This window comes from Piliocolobus tephrosceles, chromosome 18 (genome assembly GCF_002776525.5).
Source record: "Piliocolobus tephrosceles isolate RC106 chromosome 18, ASM277652v3, whole genome shotgun sequence".
Lineage (NCBI taxonomy): Eukaryota > Metazoa > Chordata > Mammalia > Primates > Cercopithecidae > Piliocolobus > Piliocolobus tephrosceles.
This window is the reverse complement of record NC_045451.1, coordinates 69,021,749-69,038,520: the sequence shown is the minus strand read 5'-3', so window position 1 is coordinate 69,038,520 and position 16,772 is coordinate 69,021,749. Positions and strand designations below refer to the sequence as shown.

The 16,772-nt window shown below is 45.0% G+C and overlaps 1 protein-coding gene across 2 annotated transcripts in view; it reads right to left on the bottom strand.

Annotated features, from left to right (window-relative positions):
* The window catches only part of PTPRM (protein tyrosine phosphatase receptor type M), an 846,383-nt gene that overhangs the window by 46,005 nt on the left and 783,606 nt on the right, over positions 1–16,772 (bottom strand). The window lies entirely within an intron of this gene.

The window sequence follows — 16,772 nt, the reverse complement described above, 5'->3', positions numbered from 1 at the left end:
CAGTCCACTTCCGGAACTCAGCAGTACCCCCATAACTTTCAAATCATGTTACCCAAATGCATGTTCCTTGTCCTGAGCTCTACACACCTGTAATTCAGGCATAGGGAAGCAACTGACACACTACCTTCCTGTCGGGTACGAAGGGGGTTTTTGCATGGATTTCACCACAGAGGTGTGTCCAGACCTGTTCCCCCTTCTCGCTGCTAGAAACCTGGTCCCAGACACAGGGACTGGTAGCTTATGCATAAGTTGCTGTCTTTCTCTGGTCTCAGACATAGGCAGGCACTTTCAGTGAAAACATTCCGAGGCAGTGAATTCTGGTTGTCTGTAGCCTACTGAATTTTATTCCTCTTTATTTTCTTAGTTCATGAAACTAAAGTAGAGACACTGATGTCTTGGCCAATTCGTTAATCTGAACACAGTTGTGTAAAGACTATCTAAAATCGGTTACTGGACTATTCTGTTTCTTTGGTCCTGTCCTCCTGGAAGAGGCCCCAGTGGTTACTCATGTATTTATGTGGCCAGACAACCCTAACCCTTCAGGGAAAGGCAGATTAAAGGAGTAGATTTGGAAAGTAGAGAAAGGAGAAAAGAATTCTGCCTTCAAGAAAGGACCTCATTTACTGCTTTTCAGCAAATGGTTCAAGAATAGGATATACCTGCTGTGCGCAAAACGGGAGAAAAACCGACTTGCAAGGGCTCATGCGAGCAGAACAAGGAAGGAGGGCTATCGCAGCTCTGAGACCATCCCATATTGCTTCCAATGATGGTGCCAGGAAACTCCAGCTGTGCACACCCGAGCAGGTAGGGGTGTGCTGGAGTCACGCTGTAAAAGCGCTCGGGCTGTGATGCATCGGTCCCAGGTGCACCTGTCCATCTGCTACACATGCAGGCTCCCCGCCCTCTGAAGCGCTTTTCAGATATAAAGGCAGGTGACCACCTGTATGTACCCCGAAGACTGTGGCAGACAAAGTTTGAGGTGACAGACTGACACAACAGAGGCCCCAAACCCAGGCCAGTAAAACAGCAAAGAGACAAGAAGTCCAGGCACAGGGGCAAGTGAGCGTTTTCTAGGGTCGTCCAATTGTGGGAAAGCAGCAAGAGTGTCCATTGAAGGCAAGCGACAGGGCTCCGCAAGGGTGACCATGGAGGCAGGCGCCCAGGCACAGGCGTCTCTGCAGGCTCAGCTAGAGAAGGTTAAAGAGCTGATCTGCACGCAGCTCGCAGTTACCTGGGGGAGGCGGGAGAGCGTGCTCAGAGCAGCACTTGTTATTCAGACCTGCAAATTTGCTTTGATCCTGTAATATCCTGCCACTGTGGCAGCATGAGAGATGCCTGACACAAAAGTGTCAGATGACTTCTAGCACATAAAGATTGTCTCTGAAGCCTGATTTGCATTTCATCGATATTTGAGTAAAAATGACTTTTGCTTTTTTTTTCTTTTTAAAGGGACATAATGGATTAGGCTGAATTACCAAGTATTTAATACAAAAGGATTAATTGGGTAGGCTAAATGTAGATACACTGCTGTCATTTCAAACAAGTGTAGTGACTTTCACTGACATCCTTAGTGAATATATTATACATACTTGTATGGCTTCAGATTCAAGACTCTTCTTCCAATGTAGAAGAAATCAACAGAAGGAGGGCAGTATACAGAAATTCACCTCATATGAACTCAGTTATTTTGCACCAGCTTACATGTTCCTCTGGAATTCTTCTTCCATCTCTCTCAAAACAGTCACTGATACTTCCTCTGTGTCCAGTCTTTCGGGGTTCGGCTCACAGAAGCCTGTGGTCTGGCAGAGAGGGCAACGTGGCAGCTGAAGGTGTATTGTTCCTTCTTGTGTACAACCTTATGCAATACCTCTGTAACTGGGCTGTATATGTCTTGAAAGATCCTCTCCTTTATTCTCTGGCTTTTGCCTAAAGCAGGCTGAGAGGTCTCCTGACCCCTGCACAGTCACTGGCTGCACACATACCAGGGAGCAGAACCAGCGAGACAGAGGAACAGACTCCGAGGGGTTAAGGTTTCTAATCCCGGCAACAGCAGAGACACGGGAGGTGTGAGAAACAGATAGGAGGATGATCCTGTCTTCCCCACAGAAAATTCATCCATTCATGGTGACAACTCACCTGAATTCAGAACAAGAGGGACCATGGTCTGCACTCAGGACAAACAGCGGCCTGCTGCTCCCAACAAAGCAAAGAACATTTCCGAAATGGAGATAGGGATGTGTGTGTGTGCATGTCCATGTGTATGTGTATGTGTGTGTCCATGTGTATGTGTATGCATGTGTGTGCGTGTCCATGTGTATGCGTGTGTGTGTGCGTGTCCATGTGTATGTGTATGCGTGTGTGTGCGTGTCCATGTGTATGTGTATGCGTGTGTGTGCGTGGCCATGTGTATGTGTATGGGTGTGTGTGTGCGTGTCCGTGTATGTGTATGCGTGTGTGTGTGTGTGTGTCCGTGTGTGTGTATGCGTGTGTGTGTGTGCGTGTGACACGTGCATACATTTGGGAAGAACCTCTGATCAGATATGGGGAACGTGAAAACTGTAAAAGAGATCTAGTTCGGCTACTCATGCAGGCCAATGCGTGTGGGGGGGCATAGCTAGCCTTAAATAAAAATGTGTGTGTGTAAATATGTTGTGTATATATTTATTTGCAGGAATACTATCAGAATCAACTTTACAGAGGTTGGGGTTGGCATATGATATGAAGTTTTATATAAGAAACCTCATGAAGTTATAAAATGCAGAACTTAGTATTTAATTTAAAATACTGACTAAGCCTTCAATAAGATTGGAGAAAAAAGTTATATGGTTTTCTCCTTGCTTTAGTCTCCTTGCTTTAGAGAGTATGTGTTTTCTTTTAGTCTCATATTTTTCAAAATCATTACCCAATTTGTAGTCAATTAAGTGTTTCCTGGTTAAATGAAGTTGTTTTATAATTATATATGTTTTTACAACTCCTTTATACCACAGTTTACCTTTCATTAAATGGATTTGCTGCCCAAATTGAATTGACGGATGTGAAACGATGGTTCGCTATCGATTAAACACTTGGAGTAAAACAGCCCTTTCTGTGCATACGGAGACCTTCCAGAGGTAACAGTCACACTTGTGATTATACAGAACGCAACGGGGCATGTGTAGACATCTTCAGTCAATCACCGTGAGAGTCCTCCAAAGAAGCCACATTCTCTCCAAGGACTCCCTCCCTACCGCAGGCAGCGGATCACTGGGTAAAAGCTCGGAAGTACGCTCGCCGGGTGCGACTGATTGTGCCAGCTGATAAATCAGGGGGATTACTATAAGTACTTTTGAGAACTTCTGAAAATAATCTATTTCTTCAACAATCTTAGTTTGCCGTAGTCAGATTATTTATTTTCAAAAGAAGGTCTATAAATTAGAGAAGTGACTGAATCTCTTTTATGGTCTGCATAAGTTAAAATACAGATGGATCACTGACAGAATTCGTTTCACTGGTACCCAATCACATGGCAACGTTCCGTTCCAGATCCTCTACCCAATTCGTGCGAAACAGTGCAGAGGACACGGGAGGGGAGGGCTCTCTCCTAAGGCAGTGACGGTCCTCACGTTTTTGTCCTGAATCAGTCCCCTTTAACAATCCACACTCAATCGTTTTCTGCTGTTGGTGGTATTCAGCGCGTGCAGGAAGCATCCAGGGCTCTGGAAGCATGTGGATTAAACCGGATCTGGACTGCAGATGCTTTTGTTATTCAAATGGATCCCTTCACCAAAATGTAAACAGCAGGCAGGGCGCAGTGGCTCACGCCTGTAATCCCAGCACTTTGGGAGGCCAAGACAGGCGGATCATGAGGTCAGGAGATGGAGACCATCCTGGCTAACACCGTGAAACCCTGTCTCTACTTAAAATACAAAAAAATTAGCTGGGCGTGGTGGCGGGCACCTGTAGTCCCAGCTACTTGGGAGGCTGAGGCAGGAGCATGGCGTGAACCCGGGAGGCAGAGCTTGTAGTGAGCCGAGATTGTGCCACTGCACTCTAGCCTGGCAGCCCAGGTGACAGAGCAAGACTCCGTCCGTCTCGAAAAAAAACAAAAAACAAAATGTAAACAGCAAACAGGAAAATATCCTTCATATAAACATGGAATTTTACAGTTCATATGGATAATTCCCTTCATTCCATGGCTGCAAAAAGTGAGGCATGGGTAAGAATGGGTTGGTTTTCAGTTCACCTAGAAATGCTCACAACACCCTATTCTGCTTGGAGTCACATTCCCCTACCGCTAGTACCTGGAGGATTGGGCTGTTGGCTGTCCTGGAATTCCACCTACCTACATCCTGTAGCTGCCAACTGGAGTCTCACTTATATCTGCCCAACCTTACCTTCTCCCCAGAGAAGAGGTCACTTCCATTCCAGGCAAACCCCTTTACCTCTGTCCTTGATGCATCCCTAAAATAGCTACTTCCCTTTTCCTCCAGCTTCTCAGCCCATGGCTTTGCTCCTTACTACACGGGGAAAACGAGTGTTACCCGGAGAGGGCGCCATCCTGAGTGTGTTTCTGTTTGGTCCAATTTATGTAAGTGTGTCCACGCCTGTCTCTGCTCTGCAGGCTCAGAGGAAACGATGTCATCCCTTGTAAGGCTGCATGGAAGACCTGTGCTCAGGTCCCTTCCCTCCTGGCTCCCTGGCAAACACTCTGTCCACTTCTCAAGATGTCCAGTCTCTTCTTCTCTTCTGATTCTTTTCCTTAACACATAACTACTGTCAAGGGTCTTTCACCTTGTAAATATCCTTTGATCAGAAATGCTCCTCCGTTTACAGCTGCACTCCTCTCTTTTCCCTGCAGAGCTAAGCTTCTGACAAGTCTACACTCAGTCTGTGCATCCTCATTTCTTACTCCTATGCTGCAGGCTGGCTTGAGTGCTTGCCATTTGTAAGGAACACATCATTTGGTCTGTCAACATCCATTTCATCCATTCATCCTTCCTAATGGATCCTTGACTTCTTTTTGGGGAATTACTTCTTCCCTATGGGGTGGCTTGTCAATTAGAGGCCCTGGACAGCGAGGGATAAGCACATGAACCAACCTTTGGGAGTTGGAGGTTCTATCCCTGTTATTAGAATCCTGAGCACAGTGACAAAGAGATCAGAGAGCTCACTGTCTTACAGCATTGGCGCCTTGACTAGACTGTGGCTGTGAGACCCCCCCTGGCTCACTAGCCCTCTGGAGCTGTTACCGTCTTTCCTGTTTTTTGCAAGCCTTACTCTTCACATCAACATTTTGAGCTTCCGATCTTCTTTTCCCTTTTCCTGGCTGATTTTCCTGAAATTAGCCAGAGTTGATTTCCGTTGCATGCTATCAAAGAACTCTGATAGGCCATCACTCTGAAAACACTCAGGCAAAAGGTTGCCAGTAACCTTTTCCTTGTTAAGTCATATGGTGATTGTTCGGCCTTTGGATGACCCACTCTGTCTCTGCAGCATCTCCAGTGTGGCCCTTTCCCCTTGTCACTTCCACACCCAAATCCTTTGGGGCTATTGTTCATGAGCTGAAGCCCAATTCCTGATGTGGTATATCCATGACAAGGGCCTCAGTTCTGCCTGTAATCCCCATCCCCCATCTCCCCTGGTTCACACTGAATCCCTGCAGCTTCCCTCCAGGGTCCTGTGGTTGCCTCTGTCTGGAACACCTTCCCTCCCTCCTTTGCCAACTAATTTCCATTTGCTCTCCCACCTCCTGCACTCAGCACCAGGCACCCCTTGCTCTGAGAAGCATTTACTGACAAATCCCTCCAACCTCAACTCCACGGCTAGATGAGGTGCCTGTTTCATGAACTTCCACAGCACGCTGTGAAACCTTTATCATGGAATTTCATCCCTTTGCTTGATGCCCCCTCCCTGTGTACAGGGACTCGCTTAATTTATCTTAGCATCCCTGGCTTTCTGTGACTCCACATTGAGTGGTGTGAATGCAGCGTATGCTTGTGAACTGAAGGCATCCCCTTCTATCTTGTCTGTGATTTTCCTCTGTCACTTTTCCCCTTTATTTTCTTGTACCTTTAGTTTGAGATTGCAATTACATCTTCTTTTCAGACTCCCAGTTACTCTTATGTCTACTCTGTCACTAAACACACACACACTCCCAACCATTATAATCACTGTCTAGACCCTGTTCCCTTCTAGGTGCTGCTTCATCTCTCTCCTGTGACTCGCTGCTCCAAGAACGAGCTACAGTTGCGTCTTTGCTGCACACTTAGCCACTGTTCTACTGCTGCTGGATTCCTGGTTCTATCACCCCATGGGAACCTGGTACATACCAAAGACCTCTCCAGTGCTAATGGGGGGCACTGTGGAATGGGGGAGAGAGCATGGGCTTTGGAACTGGACAGACCAAAGTTTCATTTCTAGCTCTATGCCCTTGGCCAAATTATTTAACCACACCAAGCCTTACTTACTTAATTTGAAAATAGGAATCTTTAAATGTACTCAGAGGGTAGCTGTGATATGAACAATAGGGCTTGTGAAACATTTAGCAGGTTGCCTGACTCAGTACATTCTTTCTCTCTACCTTGCTCTCTGATTCCTGTTTACCTGGCCTTTCTGTAGCTTGTGACCTGGTCACTATCCCCTTCCTGTTGAAATGCTGTCTGCTGTTCGTTCTCATGATCCGGGTCTCTTTGTTCATGCCCTATTCCTCCTGCTTTCCTTTTCCAGACTCTATCCCAGCTGTTCTTCCCGACTGCCCACAGACACAGATATTCTCCAGTGATCTGTTGTGAGTCCTCTTCTTTTCTCTGTCCACTTTCTCCCAAGAACGCTGTTCTGTTACAGTGGTTATCACTTTGCATTATACTTTTTTTTAGACGGAGTCTCGCTCTATCGCCCAGGCTGGAGTGCAATGGTGTGATCTAGGTTCACTGCAACCTCTGCCTCCCAGGTTCAAGCAATTCTCCTACCTCAGCCTCCCGAGTAGCTGGAATTATAGACACCCGCCACCATGCCCAGCTAATTTTTTGTATTTTTAGTAGAGATAGGGTTTCAACATGTTGGCCAGGCTGGCCTCAAACCCCTGACCTCAGGCAATCCACCTGCCCCGGCCTCCCAAAGTGCTGGGATTACAGGCGTGAGCCGCCACACCTGGCCACATTATACTTTTTGTTTTTTGTTTGCCTTTTTGTCCCATAGTTTGTGCCATGTCTTTTCATCTTGATATGCCAGTGCAGCCCAAAGCCTAACACCCAGTAGGTGCTTGTGAATAAAGGGGGACGCTAACATTTCATAGTTTGTTTCTGTGTCTTCAGCTCACATCTCTCTCTCTTGAGCTTTCTGGAAAGCACCACATTACTGCTCATTCAGCTTCTTAAACTCAGCATGTCCAAGATGAATCACATTTCCTCTCCTTACAACTACTTTTATTTGGGGGGTGTGGGGGTGGGGTGGAAAGAGATACCCATTCTTCGTTAATACCCTTTAGAGCAACCCAAGTCACAGTGGTAGAAACCCTGGTTCATTCTCAAGTTCTCCTCTTTCCTTATCAGCACCACCTACCCACCATAACACCCAAACTATATACTCCTCATAAATTCCCGGCACCTCTGCCCAAACTCAAGCCCACATCATCTTTCACGTAGAGCCTTGCTCTAACCTCCTACCATGTCTCCATGCGCTTCCACAGCCTTTCCTTAATGCTCACCAAGATTGTTTTCCAATGCCAATTAGAACACATGATTTGCCCCCTCAATGCCTTCCATTAAAGTGAACACACACACACACATTGCCCACTTTCTACCTCTCCTTCCTTCCTAGAAGCACATTTCCAACCCTCATCAACAAGCCCACGGTTAGCTTCCCGGCCTCAGAGTTCTTCCCTCAGCAGCTGCGTCAGGCAGGCCACTCGCTCTTTCTCCAACACGCCATTTCCTCCCTATCTGTGCTTTCCCTTCCTTATGCTGCTGAAGTGGTTACTGTCTCACTCCTGCCATTTAAAATGCTTCCTCGGCAAAGACATGGAATCAACCCAGGTGTCCATCAACGGTAGGCTGGATAAAGAAAATGTGGTATATACGCACCATGGAATACTACATAGCCATAAAAAATGAAATCGGGCCGGGTGCGGTGGCTCACGCCTGTAATCCCAGCACTTTGGGAGGCTGAGGCAGGCGGATCACGAGGTCAGGAGTTCAAGACCAGCCTGGCCAAGATGGTGAAACCCCTGTCTCCATTAAAAATACAAAAAATTAACCGGGCGTAGTGGTGGGTGCCTGTAATCCCAGCTACTTGGGAGGCTGAGGCAGAGAACTGCTTGAACCTGGGAGGCGGAGGTTGCAGTGAGCCAAGATCGCGCCACTGTACTCCAGCCTGGGTGACAGAGTGAGACTCCATCTCAGAAAAAAAAAAACCAAAAACCAAAAACCAAAAAACATGAAAGAAAGAAAGAAAGAAAGAAAGAAAGAAAGAAAGAAAGAAAGGGAATGAAATCATGTCCTTTGGTGCAACATGGGTGCAGCTGGAGGCCATTATGCTAAGTGAATTAACTCAGAAACAAAACCAAATACCCTGTGCTCTCACTTGTAAGTGGGAGCTAAACGTTGGGTATACATGGCACAAAGATGGGAATAAACATTGGGGAATATAAAAGGGAGGAGAGAGGAAGGAGGGCACGGTTTGAAAAACTACCTACTGGGGACTATGTTCACTGGTTGATGGGATCATTAGAAGCCCTAACCCCAGCACCACTAAATATACCCATTTAACAAACCTGCCCATGTGCCCCCTAAATCTAAAATAAAGACAAAATAAAATCCTTCCTCCTAATAAGGTCCAGCTCTTTACCACGTGCTCCGAGAAGTCCTAGATTCCCACAGGCAGAATGAGTCCCTTCGTTGGTACTATCACACTCTGAACATGTCTCACAGTTCATTGCTGATACACGGTTCTCGATGACCACAGGTGAGAAGATTCTGTGAGGACAAGTGAATTATAACTATCTTCGGATTCTTAGTGTCATAGATACGGTAAGTACAGCACTAAATGTTGGATTAAATTGTGCTGAGAAGGGATTAACAAGTCTATCTTTGGGCTAATTTGTGAACATGACAAATCGAGCTCTTTGGCTGAACTTTTTACAGAGGGGAACTGAGGTTTTCAGGCAGAGAAAACCTCCAGCTTCCCCAGGGCAGCCAGGGAACCATCTTTCCTGGAGGAGCTGGTGTCGAGGAGTCTGTAGAAGGCCTTTCTCCTGCTGCTGATAGCTCAGTACTCGTTAGCGCCTCCTTTCTTGGCTGATGTGCTGGGGGTGGTGGCTGGCGTGAAGCCTGGCAGTGCCTGGATGGGAATCATCACAGGCTACACTGCCAATTTCCTCTTTGACTCCTAGTTTTGTGCTACAGTTACAACAATTCCAGTTTAGGAATTGCTGATATTTCCAGCAGAAACAGATAATTCATGACTACAGAATGGAAGGAATTCAAGGAAAGGTGCAAACTCCACCATCTCTGACAACAGAGAGGCCGTCCCTGCGGCCAGATTTAGGGAAAGGGTTGTTGACCAACTCTTCTACTGGGCCTACCTGGAAGGACCCACAGCCTGGTAGCTGTGCACAGGAATGGCTGAGAAGGTGAGTTTGCAGAAGTGGAAACAGGCACAAAAGATGCTCAATTTATTTTGTAATCCTTACAGTAATCCCACGGCACAGGAGGGTGTGCATTAGTGCATGATTCCCTGTACTTAACAGATGAGGAATCTGGGGCTCAGAGATGTTGCAATGGGCATGGGAAGAGCCAAGGTCTGAACCAAGGCCTTCTGATTCTCTGACTTACTATAAATGAGGGAGGGCTACAACTTATACTCAAGGACAGAATATGGCAAGTGACATACAGAGAGGATGCTGATGATGGAGATAAAAGAGCCAGTTGGATAATCAGGTCAGGTTTCCTTCTTAGAAAGGGTGGAATTTTCAATTAGTATTAAAAGAACGGCCCTGGTTAAGCAGGCAGAGGGAGGAAGGCAAGGAGGTGCTGTCCCTGCACTGTCCCAGACAAAAGCCATTAGTCACATGTGGACATTTCAATTTAAATTAATACAAATGAAATAAACCTCAGAAGTCAATCTCTCAGTCACAATAACCACACTGAAAATACTCAGTAGACCCCTGCGACTAGAGGCTCTGCAGGGACTGTGCAGACCTAGAGCGTTCCAAACTGGCAGGGGTTTTCCTGGAGAGCTCCACTGTGCACAGGCCAGATAGCACCAAAGGCACAAGGAATGCAGTGCTGGGCGTGTGTGGCACACAGCAAATACTTTGTCTGCCTGGCATTTCCAACACTTGTAAGAGAACGCTGGGAAGCAAGCTTGGGTGCTGTAGACTAGAGCCACATTGTGAAGGTACAGAATAGAGGCATCCTGAGGTTTGGGCTTTGTTCTGGATTCGACAGGAATCACTGAAGGATTCTGAACAGATGAGTGGTGTGTCAGGATCTAATGTTTATAAAAATTAACGTGGCACTGACGCACAGAATGCATAGAAGACAGTGTTGTCTAAAAGACCACCAGGATGGCTGGATAGTAGGAGGGAGAGCTTTACTGGGGTTATCAGTTTGCAAGCTAGGAAGAGTCTCTAGCATGGACTGAAGGTGCTCTCTCTTTAGAACAAAGGACAGGTTGGGTTTTATGCCTCACCAGGTCTGTATCACACACACGAGTCATATGTATCAGCAGGTTTGGGGGAAAAGCTATACATATTTATAAGGGGAGCTGAGCACATGTGCAATAGGTAAACATCCATCCCATGTTCACTTTGGGGTGGGATTTTTATCATGAAAAGGAAATGGCATTTGGCTCTTTACATCAAAAGGTCAGCTACGGGACACAAAGACAGTCTGTGTGCAGCCTCTACGAGCCTCCAAAATGGGCTGGAGGTCTGCAGCTGCTGATCAGGAAAGAGTGTTTGCAAGGCTGGTCCTCTGTCCACTCAGAGTTGCAGTGGTCTGGGTTGTGACTCAGAGCTATAGCTCCTATCGGTAGGGAGTTTGGCCATAGGAACTTAGAGGATTTGCCATGACAGGCCCTGAATCGTCAACCTGTAGGTAACTCTGTTTCCTTAACCTTTCCGTCTTAGTTGGTAATGGGACATCCATTTTTGTCTCCGAGACCACAACAGCACAAGGTGACCAGTGTGGACGCTGGGGTGACCAGTGTGGATGTTGGGGTGACCAGTGTGGACACTGCTGCCGGGACTGATAAGAAAGACTATGAGTTCCCAAGCTGCAGTGGAGGCACCATGAAAACAGGAGGCAGGTGTGCTGTTCACACGGTGTTTTTATGGCTTGACATTGGATTGGGCTGAGTACAAAATGAAGTTTGTTTTCAAGCCTGAATGATAAGAAGAGGTGCTGGGGACCAGGAGTCTGAAGATGCATGGACAAGATTAGTTTCTGAGGTGCTTGTTTTGTGCCAGTTGCGGGACACAGAGGTAGAGATGGCCAGTGAGCACTTAAATGCCCAGGTGTAACGTGCAGGAGGGAGGTAAGGCTTCTGTCAGCTTCATCCCTATGACAGGTGAAAGGATGACAGATCGAGATGAGGAGTGTTTGCCGAATGAGCATAAATTATTCAAAGGCTAAGACTGTAAATACACAGTTCACAAAATATCAATCTTAAATACCAGTTTATGAAAAAGGATCTATGAAAGTAACAGTGAGCGCTCAAGACGGAAAACTGTCAGCAATATCTATGAAAACAATTTCCCTCTTCCCTTTCTTATGAGTTTGATGTCTTGGAACAACTTAAGAGATTTTGTAGTAAAAACAATTGCTAATATTTTTATTCTTATAATTAACCAGTATTTCCACACCTTTTATAAGAGGGCAACCTTGCCTCTCTCTTGCTTCCTCATTGATCCTGGGTCTGGTGGCTTTTGCAGAAAAGAAGCTGTTTTTTCTTGGCTGTGAGAGGAGCACCTGGAATCTTAATACACCTTCCTTGTATGTGAATTAGAAAGTTGTTCGTTCTCACGTCTAGTGTTCATTGTAAACCTTTCTTTTCATGACTCTTTCAGTGACAAGTACTGTGAAAGGAATTTTAGGGCAGGCTCCTTGGGTGGAAAATAGCCAAGAATCCACATAGGTGGTTTCTTCCCATCCCCTACTGTGACAGAGGTCCATAGCTCTGGTCCCCACTTCTCTCAGCTCCAAAACATTTTATCTTCTGTTATCAGAACTATTCAGAGTGACTCAACAATAATTTTCCTAAATGACTGTGAGACCTCATTTGGATTTTTAATAAACAGTCACATTCTAATGAGGTCTTCATAAAACTGACTAAATATGTTTAGAAATCATTAGCTTAAATTACCGGTGCAAAAGTCTCCTTTGGGAGTCCTGCAGATTTGGTTATAAGACTTCTGGCAGATGGTGTAGCTCAACACCGCAACACAGTTTTTGAATCTCCACACAAACGGTGTAAATGGGAATGCCTGGGAAACAGGCGACTGGATTAAAAAACTAAATGTCCCTCAGGTGGGTTCATTAAAGAGGGAAAATAATCACAACACGTTCCAGCGCCATTTCAATGCCAGGTGTGCAGCCGGCGGCAGGTGCCAGGAAAACCGACAAGGGTCCCTTCCCAGAACACGCGGGCTAAAAGGGGAGGCATGGTGGTGACAAGGAAGTCTTAGATAATGACAGGTCCTGGCAGATGTACCAGGGACCCTGCTGGAGGGAAGTGCAGCATCTGTGTCTTCTGCACCAGGTGCTGCGACAGGAAAGGTCTCCTGGTGGCTCCAACACCAGCAATTAGGGCCGCCTAATGCAGAGCGCTTCAGGGCAAAATAGGGGGAAGCAGGTCCCCAGCTCTGCCTTAATGAATCAGCAGCAAGCCTGAGTAAACAAACACACATCCGCCTAGCTCATGCTTAATGCATGAAGGACGCACCATGTGTGGTACACATGTTAAGTAGGGAGCTACTGCCCTTAAAAATCATGTCATTTTGATTTCTTGGGTGGTTTGTTGTTGTTTTGAAGCATGGAAAATGGAGGAGCTATCTGTAAACAAAAGTGCAGGATTAACAATGGGAAACAGCCTGGAACAAGGAGAGTGCTTTTCCCACGAGGGAACATGACCTCTTGTCAAAACCCCCAAATCATGCTAGACATTTCAAGGACAGATGCCATAATTTCATTACGAATTGAAGTCAGGCCCATCCAAGGGGCTGATGGCAACGAGGTGGGGCCTCTTCAGAGCTTACCCATGTCCCCACAAACTTGGTAAGGATTTGGAAGAATTTTTTTTTTTTTTAAATAAGCTTACCAGACCTAAAATGGTTGAGTTACTTTAAATCTACGGATTTAGATTTATGGGTAAGCCAGAAACCTAGTTACCACCACCCACTTCAGCCACACCTTATTGGAAACAAAATTTCCATGGTTATTTGTCAGAAGGAATAGTTGCTGTCATAAAAATCACCAGTGACCACCCTGGACGTGACGGGTCCAGGTGCCTGATGGAAGGAACAGTGACCACCGCTGCATATCATTTTCATTCCTTTTCTAAACCCAGGTCGCTCTGAATGAAGCCTGGCTCCCTGCAAATGTGCCATGTCTGAGACACAGTGGGCTTTAGCGTGTAATTATTATTTTTTGCTGCAGTAATTTTACAGCACAATCTTCTTCTGACTTTTCAACCAAAGACTATACTGTCCTCATCTTTTCTTAAAGTAAAAGGCTGGATCGTATGAAATCAGCTTAACCTCTGAAGCCAGAGTCCAGACACAGTCGTGTGCTTTGTAATTTCAATTAAGCAGAAAATAGATGTGCTTTTATTTTTAAAAATCCAGTAATAGTTGTTATTTAGCAATTATCTACTTTTCAAAATAATTTACTTAGGACTGTCTTGTCAGCGAGCTCCAGTGCAAATATCAAATATGTGCATGGGTGCACAGCTTTCTGGGATGCTGGGATTGTGAAGGGAAGGCACCCGAGAGTGGGCTCCAGGCATCTCTTTCTCCCCATCACACGGGGGCGGTCAGCAAGGATGTGTGAAGTGGATGAAGGAGTCAGATGGGAGTATACCTCTCAGGGGAAGAAACACAAGCACATGAAAGCAGATGAAATGTTTAGGCTACATGAGGCGGCTCTGGTGTGCTCACACTATGCTGCGGTACTCTCTCTATTCACCTTGCTAGGCATCTGCTCAGGGCCTGGGCCTGGAAGGAGAGGCCACTGAGCAACACCGTCTCTTCCCTTCAAGGAACTTGCTTTCTGGTGGAGCTGGCCTTTTTTTCCCCAATAGTCATTAATGTTTTCATAGTAAAAGTAGGTAGATCTGGTGTGCGGAAGAAAAAGGGTCTTTTTCTTCAGACCTAAGGTTACACTAACAGCTGTATTATTGAGTCCCTGAAATGGGCAGGAACTTCTCTAACCTCGTGACATGTGGAAACTCACTGAGTCTTTACAAGAACCCCATTAAGCAGGCTGTTATGGACTGAATATCTGTGTACCTCCAAAACTTACATGGTGAAGCCCTAACCCCCAAGTGTGACTGTATTTGGAGATGGGACTCCAAGGAAGTACTGATGGCTAAATGAGGTCATTAAGGTGGGGCCCTCACCCAATAGGATTCGTGTCCTTGTAAGAGGAGACACCACGGAGCTTGTGCTCTCTCTGACACATGAAGTTGCTGCGAGAAGGTGGCCACATGAAAGCCAGGAGGGCCCGCACCAGAAGCAGAATCCTGCCAGACCCGGATTGGGACTGTCCAGCCTCCAGAACAGGAAGAGAGTACATGTCTCTTGCGTAAGCCTCCCAGCTTGTGGTATTTGGTTATGGCAGCCCCATCAGGTGGACACACAGTACTGCTAGTTTCCTCTTTCCAGAGAAAGGTCCGTGGAAGGAGAGGCCCAGCACCCTCTTCTACGCTGGGCTGGTGGCCCTCCCTGCCTCAGCAGCCTCCTTGCCAACTCACCTGCACTCCCATGCTGGCACTCGGCAGAGACATCATTGAAAGAAAGAAATGGTTTTTACACTTTTAGTACATAAAATATTGCTCTGAAAGTGTTTAAACTTTGCATCATAGCCCCATAGTACCTCCCCGCCTTTGTCTGGTCGCTTACTATATTCTTTGTCATACAGAGGATTTTACGTAAATCTTACTATCATACATTTTCCTATCCTATTCCTTAATATGGTGGGTTTTTGGAGTCTTACATCTGGCCTGTTTTGACCTACTGGTATATTCCTCTCTTCCTATCTATGTGTGGCACCTATAATTTTACCTTTTCCTGTAGTCTTGTCTGGTTTTGATATTGAGGTTATACTAGCCTCTTAAAATGAAATAAGGGAAGAAGCTTTCTTTCCTCTTAAAATGAAATGGGGGAACAACCTTTCTTTTCTGTTCTCTTAGAATAATTTTTATAAAATGTATATAATTTATGTATTTTTATGTATTTGTAAAATGTTATGTATTTTTAAAATGTACAACATTTGAATTATGTGTTCCTTGAATATTTAGTGCCTATAAATACACTGGTACATTTCCATGGGTCCATTTTTAACCAGAATTAGAGTTTAAGGTAATTATTATCTACTCAGAATTTCTGTTTCTTTTTGAGTCAGTTTTGGAAAGTCATATTTTTCTAGAAAATTACCTAATTCATCAAATATATTGTGATTCATATTATTCTATTGCAGTAAAAAAAAAATCTGCTATTGGCTATATGTGGTTTTTCTCTATTTATTTCTGATCTGTTGCCAGAGATGCATGTTATTAACCTTTTCACAAAACCAGCTTTTTATTTTGTTGAACTTTATTACTGCTTCTTAATAATGCTTTTTAAGTTAATAAATTTCTATTCATGTTTATTATTTCCTTCTTTTTTCCTTTGGTTTTGCTCTGTTCTTCATCTGTCTTCTTGAATTAGATGCTTAGTTGATAATTCCTCTTTTCTAATAACAACATTTAAAAACATGTATTTCCTTTCCTGGTACCATATTATTTGCATCTGACAATGTTAATACTATAATGATACTTTATGATTCATGGTTCTAATTATTTTCTGATTTTATTAGGTGCTTACTTTGGCCCTGGAGTTGGTGGAAGTGCTTCACCCTCACAGATCCTACCTGAGTGAAGATGGTGTAACTTCCTTGTCAATTCCCTGGGCTGGCGGGTGCTCCTCTCCCTTCTCCCTCCTCCCTCTCCCTCCCTCCACTTCCCCAGTTTGCCTTTTCTCTGAGGGTCTACTCTTCATGGGTTTTGGTTCTGTGTGGCAGTTGACATGCAAATTCTTAGCACTGTACATGTCCACATTATTTCCTGCCCTCAGTGGGCTTTACAACCCAGGATCCAAGATCACAAAGACTGACGCTGCCCACCCACCCCAAAGACTCACACAGAACCCCCTGCCCAGCCTCCTAAGGGCGCCTGCAAGCGCTACACTCCCCAGGCTCTCTAGTCCTCACTTTATTTCCGGTCTGTAGTAGCTGTCTTTCTTAAGGGGTAAGCTAAACATTTAAAATATATATATTTGCATATGCACGTGATACACATATAAACATTAAAATATACATTCATATTTTTATCTAGAATTTCTAGATGTTTATAGGATTTCTAGAAGTTCATAGGTTTAAAATTTCTAGATGTTTATAGAATTTCTAGATGTGTATAGGATTTCTAGATATTTATATGTTCATAATTTCTAGATGTTTATAGAATTTCTAGATGTGTATGGGATTTCTAGATATTTATATGTTCATAATTTCTAGATGTTTATAGAATTTTTAGATGTT